The sequence below is a fragment of the Seriola lalandi genome, unplaced genomic scaffold (genome assembly GCF_002814215.2).
Source record: "Seriola lalandi dorsalis isolate HSWRI2012SDOR001 ecotype SW California unplaced genomic scaffold, Sedor1 jcf7180002054561, whole genome shotgun sequence".
Taxonomy (NCBI): Eukaryota; Metazoa; Chordata; class Actinopteri; order Carangiformes; family Carangidae; genus Seriola; species Seriola lalandi.
In genome coordinates this window covers 1,152,761-1,160,992 of record NW_019525114.1, presented here as the reverse complement: position 1 = coordinate 1,160,992, position 8,232 = coordinate 1,152,761, and positions in this window count along the sequence as shown.

Sequence of the window (8,232 nt, the reverse complement as noted above, 5' to 3'; positions counted from 1 at the left end):
GGGGGGTGCTTTGCAACAGCTAATGGGGATGTAAAAATTAAACCAGCATTGACACATGAGATATATGGTGAACTTATATACAATATGTACTCTCCTTTTATCTCTGTTTTTGGTCTTTACCAACTCCTGTGGGGAATAACTGGCTCTTTATCTGCTAAATGCTCCACTGTGTTCACTAATTTTGTCTGTTTGACATTGATGAAAAAAAGTGTAGAGGTGGTTTTATCAAAGCTTTTTCACTGAAAACAACTGGACCTCATATGAGAGACAGAACAGTAAAGTCACAGGCTGCAAAACCGAAACAATGAGCTAAAAGATGCTAAAAGGGGGGCAACTTGGGTGATATTTCTTCATCTGTGACCGTCACACGTAGTCACATGATCCATTGTTAATATGAAAATATTGATAATATCCACTCTCTGCTTGTGCTGCTTCCCCTGTCATACAGATCAATAATAGTGTGACACAGAACGACCACAATTATGAGAAGATGACCCAGGTTGAGAAACACTGTTGATGTTTATATTCTTCAAAGTAAAGGTACAGGTACTGACACCAGTACGGACAACACCGAACCTGACTCCAAATCATTCATGCTCATCATTTAACTTTAAATTTCATGTTAAGATTAAAAACCTGGTGTCCATGGCGATTTTAAAATTAACCTGATCATGTATCATAACTGCCAGCTGTGTCTACATTCAGTGGGGTGTATCCTGGATAATGATTACACCAGCTACAACACTCAGTTATTTTCAAGATACACCTGAGTGCAGTAATGCCATTACACAATTTAATCTTTCTAATTTGTACCGTGTTGCGTGGCTAAACACAAGGGTGACTGTGCATCCTAATGTGAACAAAGACAGACCAGTATACAGGTCTGTGCTGTGCCAGGGCTTCCGCATCATGCACAGGTGTATTTTATTAAATTACTTTTTTTTTTTTTGGGGGGGGGGGCTATTCGAATGCATTGTTATGTGTCAGAGCACATTTCAATGTTATCGCCCAGATTTTAAGACACACATGGTACACGATACAGCGATACACACCAATGGGCGCCACACAAGGTGGTCGGTGAAAGGATCGGAAACTACAACTTGAGAGTTTCCTCATAAATACCTCAGGCACACAAACTTTGTTTTGATCTTCTGTTTGTTTACAAGCCCCTTCCACTTCCATCAAACAAACACACACACACACACACACACACACACACACACACACACACACACACACACACACACACACACACAGTGAACTCTCTCTCTCTTATGGAGCACTTCAAGCACTCCTTTGTGCTGACAGGCATCTGGCTACACAATAGTTCCTGCCATAAGGGCTTCAATCGTAGCCCACTATAAGTTGTGTTATACTGAGCGCACCGGCTGCAGCCATGTAGGTTCAGCCCCTGGACTGATTTTCTCCTCCTCTGTTCTCTCTGTACACCTGACATACTCGCACGGTTTTCCTGTGCTGTGCATAGGAGCTGGTATTTTGTTATTACATGAAGTACAGTATATAAGGACACTTCCGTCTTAAAACACAATCAGACAATGCACTTCTGCATGTTATAGACAGAACATACGTTTTTGTTTACATCCATTGTTTCTCATCAAAAAACACACACACACACACACACACACACACACACACACACACACACACACACACACACACACACACACACAAAACATTTGCATGGACGATTTCCTGAATATTTTAAATCAAAAGCTTTACATGCATGCTCGCTAGCTTGCAGCTCATCTCCTTTATGGATGCGTTTCTACATTTCTTTTCGTTTTACCGCCACCAACCGTCATTTAGTGGCATAGTGGGAGGAATGTATGGAGTATTCTATGTAGTAGCTCTTTTTGTTTATATCACACAGTCAGAAAAATGGAAATCTGAACAGCTCCATCTACTGAGGAAGATCCTGTGATACAACCGAAAGCTCCATAAACAGCTACAACACGAACCTTATGGTGAGATTGTTTTGTCAACTAATTCTAAGGTCAAGATCAAACTTTTAATAACAAGACAGTTTTTTTTTTTTATTCATTTATTTTCTAAAACGTTTACGCTTTGAAGCAATTTTCAGCCAACAGCTAGACGTCACCTGAAAGATCATGTGAATAACTTGCAGTACAGATTTGCCTGAATGAAATCAAATGTGTTTATGCATTATGAAATTCAATTATCTGTGTCAAGGAAAACCTCCAGCAGCAGAGGTCTGGCAGTTCATTTGTTTTTTTCATGCATATATATATATACAAAAGCGAGGATATCTCTGATGCAAACAGTCTAAAGCTGTTAATATTTAATGTTATCAAAAGCAATTTTTATTTTCCCACCCACATCTGCAACAAAGATGTGTCTTTGTTTGTGTACTGGCTGTTTTATCTTCAGTATTTTCTTTTGTTGTGGTTACTTGTTTCATTATCTTCCATATTCTCTGTTCTTGCTCCAGTCTTATCTATAACTGGTTTCCTGCAGCACCAACAGCCCAATATTCCTACGGGGATCATTACAGATTCAGCTAATCTAAAAGAAATCAAATCTTATCTAAACACACACGCTGCACAAAGCACATATTTGTCCAGTGGAAAAAAAAAAAAAACTAAGTTAAGATAAGTTTATAAAAATATATCTAACATGTCTTTTTTATTCTTCTTCTTCTTCTTCTGTGGAGAATGTTCAACCTGGTGGAGACTTGTCACACATCAAACACTCTGCGGACTGGGTCCCTGTGTAAACAGATAACAAACCTATGGTGGGGAATGTTCCGTCATCACGGGGGTCCCATTGTTTGATGAACAGGCATTTTAGGAAATGATGTGAGGACGCTGACCTTGACTTGTGGCCACAGTGGCCGTCGTCGACAAAAGATACATAGATTTGTATTAAAGTATGAACAATGGATACTGGACACTGCCGTCAGCGGAAAAACAGCATCATTGTTTGTTTAGTCAAACACTCGCAATTACTAGAGAACGTTTGGCAATGTTCCTTGAAAAATCACTTAGTAGTAGTAGTAGCCAATTCATTTTCTGTTGATCGACTAATAGAGTAAAAAAAAAAATGATTAAAATGATTTATTCTTGAATTATAAATTCTATCTGTGGATTATCCTGAAAGTGGTAATTCTGGGATAGCCTATACTAAAGGGGAATGAAATGTCTCCAATGGTATTAATCTTTGTTTTGTTTTTTTTCGTCTTGTTCTTTTTCTTTTTTCATATTTGTTTCTTCATATTTGTGTCCTTGATGTTTAGATCAGAAGAGACGCCTACAAATATGGATTACATATAAATTTACTTTACCATAGTATATGTTTTGTTTGATAGGTTTAAATCTGTTTTAATTAAAATATACCTAAAACCATCAGCCACTATTAATGCCAGGTACAGACTATTCATTCTAACTTTCTTCATCAGCCATTCCTCACTCCACAGAAATTACACATGTCCGAACCTGAACTGTCAGAGATGCACTTCAGATAGAAGTCTTCCTAATAAGGATTTCTTGTGGCTGAGTGAATAGAGTTGTTGTCTCTCAGAAGCAAAGGTGGCAGAACAGTACCGTGATGTTATGACAGTGTGTGATCTCATAGGGAGGTGGTGACGGTACAATGGGTGAGTGTACAAAGTGTCGGTCAATATTGTTTTTTGACCACACTCTCTCTCTCTGTAACATTTGTAACAACCATGCAGTATGCGTTTTGTCACTTACGTTGCAGGACTCGTTGGAGCCTACTAGAGTAAAACAAATGAGTCATTTAATAGATTAGTAACCAATATCTTTGGGTTTTGAAGTCTTTTCAGGCAAAACAAGACATCTGAAGAAGTCGCCTTGGGCTTTGGGAAACTGTGATTGACATTTTTCACCATTTACCAACATCTTACTGACTAAATAATTCATTCATTTATTAAGAAATGAAATTGACAGATTGAGCAGAAATGAAAATAATCCTTGCTTGCAGCCCTTCCAAATCTTTATCAAATGATAACATTAATGTAGTTTTTCTTTCGGGACTTGCTAATACGATCAAAACAACTCTGAGGCATCACATGCATTTTAGAGATACTTGAATGCCTTTGGGCTTTAATAGTATTCCTGAACTTTGTATCTCCTTGATTTGGAGCCATTTTGTGATGTCAACATGTTCTTTCCCCTCTAACCCCCGTGGTGCTGCAGAAAGGTGGTTGTAGTCATTAACGTATCTGAAATGTGATTGGACCACAGGGTCGGAGGGGTGGAGGCAGGAGAGCAGGAGAGCTGGATGTGAGGTAGGCAGGCAATAACAAGAGAGCTGTTCTGCTACTTTGTCCAACAGCACGGAGAGCTGACCTTGAGGGGAAGGGAAAATTGACAGAGGGGAGAGCGGTAACAAGGGCCAGCTATATATCAGGGAGGCAATTTGGAGCGGTTTATCCGATGAGGGTCAATTCCTGCTGCAGTACCATAGATCAGAGTTTTCAAGCCTGCGCGTGCCTTCATGTGGAGAGGTTAGGATACATCCATTTTTGAATGACTGAGCCACTGATCAAGCCGCAGCAAATCATTCACACAAAACATAGAAGAGTGGGGTAATCATGAGGATTTGTGATGTGGGAAAACATGCATCAGCAGATTTATCTCCTGATATTTGTGGCCTTGCCGCTCTGGCTCCGGTCCAACTCAAATCTTCTTTAAGAAGCGATTACACAATGTTCCCTCCAATTATTTTACATATCAAGGACATGGAACAGGTTATTATCTAGAGGATACAGACATTAATGTTATTATTATTACCGGTCATAAAAATGAATATCCTCATCTGTGACCAAAGCATATTCCTCCTCAGCACAGAAAAGACATCAAAGAAATGTGCTAAATCTGTCACTTTGTTACGGTGTGATGCCAAGAGAGAGTAATTTTACAGATGCCTTTACTCTGTGTCTGACCTTTTCTATTACTGCTTCTATTTTGGATCACTGTCTCTTTGCACCTCTGAGACTGGCCAGATGGCAGGTCTATTGAGTGATAAAATTTGAGAGACAAGAGCACTGTTACAGCATGAGACTCTTTGGCTCGGGCCCCAGCTATAGTCGAAGCTGCAATGAGCACATAACTCCGGCACAACATTTGGATTCGCCTTCATTATCTTCCCCTCCTGCGTGGCCAACAGACTGAGCCCAGTTCAGATGCTCTGCAGTTTTCACAGAGTGGCAAGACAACATAATGAAGATGGTGACTTATATAGGACATCCACATGCAAATAGTTTCAAACTGACTGGACTTTTGTGCCAAAGCTGAGATGCTGCTAAAATAAAATCCTCTTTGTAAAGCAAAATATTTCACACATGAACTCAAATAATATATATGACTGAGGACACCTTGTGGACAAAAGTTACTTTGCACCGTGTTGATGTCCCAAATGTGAAACTGGGAGGCCACCACAGGCTTCAAAACTCTACATTTAATGTCATTTTAATATTTCTAATTCTATTTAAATCTTTTTTCTACTTACAATTACACACTTAGAGCTCTACATATTTAAAGATGGCTAGGGTGGCACATAGAGAGGTCCCATCATTCCCATGCAAAAACCTACAGCAAAATATGTTTAAATAAAAACACAGATACATCATCTGATCCAGTAGCATCCTTAAGAATCCAGATAATCAAATCCATCAAACTCAAAGTATATAGCTTCATCTTATTATTTCTGTCTTACACACGTAATTTCACTTTGTATTATTATTGCTATCTACTTCTATTTATTTGTACTCCTGTGTACCTTCTTTCACTGGCTGTTGGCATATACTAGATACAAGTCGTCCAACACATCTCTGCCTTCATATACGACCCATAGAAGCACACTAGCGGCTCTGTTGTCATGGTATCATGGAATGGTGATGGATAAAAGAGGTGACAACGCTGACTATACACAGGAGCCTGCTCTGTGAACATCCTGTGTTTTATCAACCCATCCATCCACCCCAACCTCCTCCTGCAGACTTTGGCCACTAGAGGTCGCATTACAATAAAAACTTAACTGGGGGTTGTATACGCTGCTTGCATAAACGACCTGTGGTTGTTTTTTTACAGGAACACGTTCTCACTATATAGTTTGTATGTTATGTGTCCAGATGTATTGACTTGCATTTTGCCACACTTGCCGAGTTGTGAGCAAACAATGGAAGTGGACGTTACATATTGGGAAGGATGCATCATCGGTCTGGCTATGTACTGCAGCAGATCTAAAGGAGAGTTTGAAGATACTGTACAAAGAGAGGATCAACAGTCTATCCAGCCATAAGGCACAGCAGCGCTTTGAGCTAAATGCTAACAACACCATGCTAACATGCTGATGTTTAACAGATATATTTACGATTTTCACCATCTTATTTTAGTGTGTTAGCTCACAAACATCTAGTAATTAATGCTAAACACAAAGTAGAGCTGAGGCTGATGGAGCGTCATTAGTTCTGCTAATGGTTGTAATGGAAACAATTAAAAATTTTGGCCTAAAAATGAAAAATTGAGGGATTATCACACCAGCAAGAAATCATCCTGAGTGGGACACAATATGTTTGTACCATGTTTCATGGCCAAACAGTTGTCAAGATATGTCACTGAGACATAAAAAACCTGCAGGTGGCAGTAGGTGAATAGTCAGGGAAACATGAATGCCTGTGCAAAATTTTCATGGCAATCCACCCACCAACATTACCACACTTCAGCCCTGTTGATAGTGGGGTTATAAAAAAATAAAACATACGACCATGTTTTATATTTCACTGCAGCTATTTTAGTGGTGAAGTGTCTATCCTAGTGCTGTGCAGTTTTTAACATTTTCTATCTTCTTATAATTCAAATCACATCATTGTGTGACTGCTTGGGTCAATGACTCATTCATTCTAGTTATGTGTTGGTTTTAACTGCATTCATTAGTGTCTTTGCAATGCCATGGCTGCATAACAAGCATTTATCACAGGTTTAGTAAATCCATTTATCCATGAATCCACAACTATATAGCTTTGTCAGCTTGAGGAGTGAAGCATATATACTGGCTAACACCTAATGAAAGCATAACAAAATAGAATCAGAGCCAGAAATGGTCGGATGAGCTGGGCACATTACTGTGGAGACCGTGGAAGAATATTTATGCAATATGATTCCAGTTACAGTTGGTTCCCTGCTGATAGTCTACAGGATTTTCACTGTATGCCATCATAAAGCAGATATACTACACAGTCGACAATGCACTTTCGCACCTTATCTGTGCTCTGCTCATTTTCCGCTTGAGGAAGTTGGGAAAATTGACTTAGAATTGCTCCATGCAAAGTAGCTGCATTTTCCACTCACATGGTTAGACACAGGGCATCAGAGTGTGGCGCAGGTACGCATGGTTTTCAACAGCTCAAGAGACCTTGAGCGTCCATGCTGCAAATAAAAACCATCAGCACTTGCACTCTCATTAATGTACTGAGGTGTGTGGAGGAATTTAGGATGCAGCTTCTATCCCACAGAGGCACATAAAAAAAATGCTGTGTATGCTTAAGTAAAATAATGGATTATGCATCCAAAGCGCTACCTTGGTCCCTCTCTGAAATCAGGTTTGTTGGTTATTTAGGAAGGATGACACAGTTGTTTATACAGTTGTCCTTCTCTTGTACATGTAGGTGTCTTTTGATATAAAACCTATATAGTCAACAAATTCCCATGTTGCACTTTATTTGAGGAGCCCACTCTTTTTATCCTAGACTGCAGCGGTCAGCAAAGTAATTTGATTAAAACCCTGAATGCATCAAGACACCACTGTATCAAATGTGCCTGTTCCTTGTGCAATGTGTGCGCGCGTGTCCTCTCTATAGCTAAAGAGTGGTAGCACCAGCATGCAACACAGCCACATCCATCGTAATGTTTTCACTTTTTTCACTGAATAAAAATGGTAATTCTAAGACAAACACGGACTGAACAAAGTTCTGAGGAAGTGGAGAGGCCTGTAATACAATACCATTTGCATATCATACATCTGTTTCCATGACAGGTACATACAATCCTTTATTTCTGCCTTATAGAACTTTGTCTGAATGCTAATTCTACCTTGCAATCAGAAGCTCTGTCAGTAAAGGTATGTAGGTCTGGACTGTTTGAAAAGCTCCTAATGAATAATTAATTGGTGCCACTGCAGTTAGGGCATAATTTACCTCATCGTTTCACAGCGATTTTATTAAGAACCGTG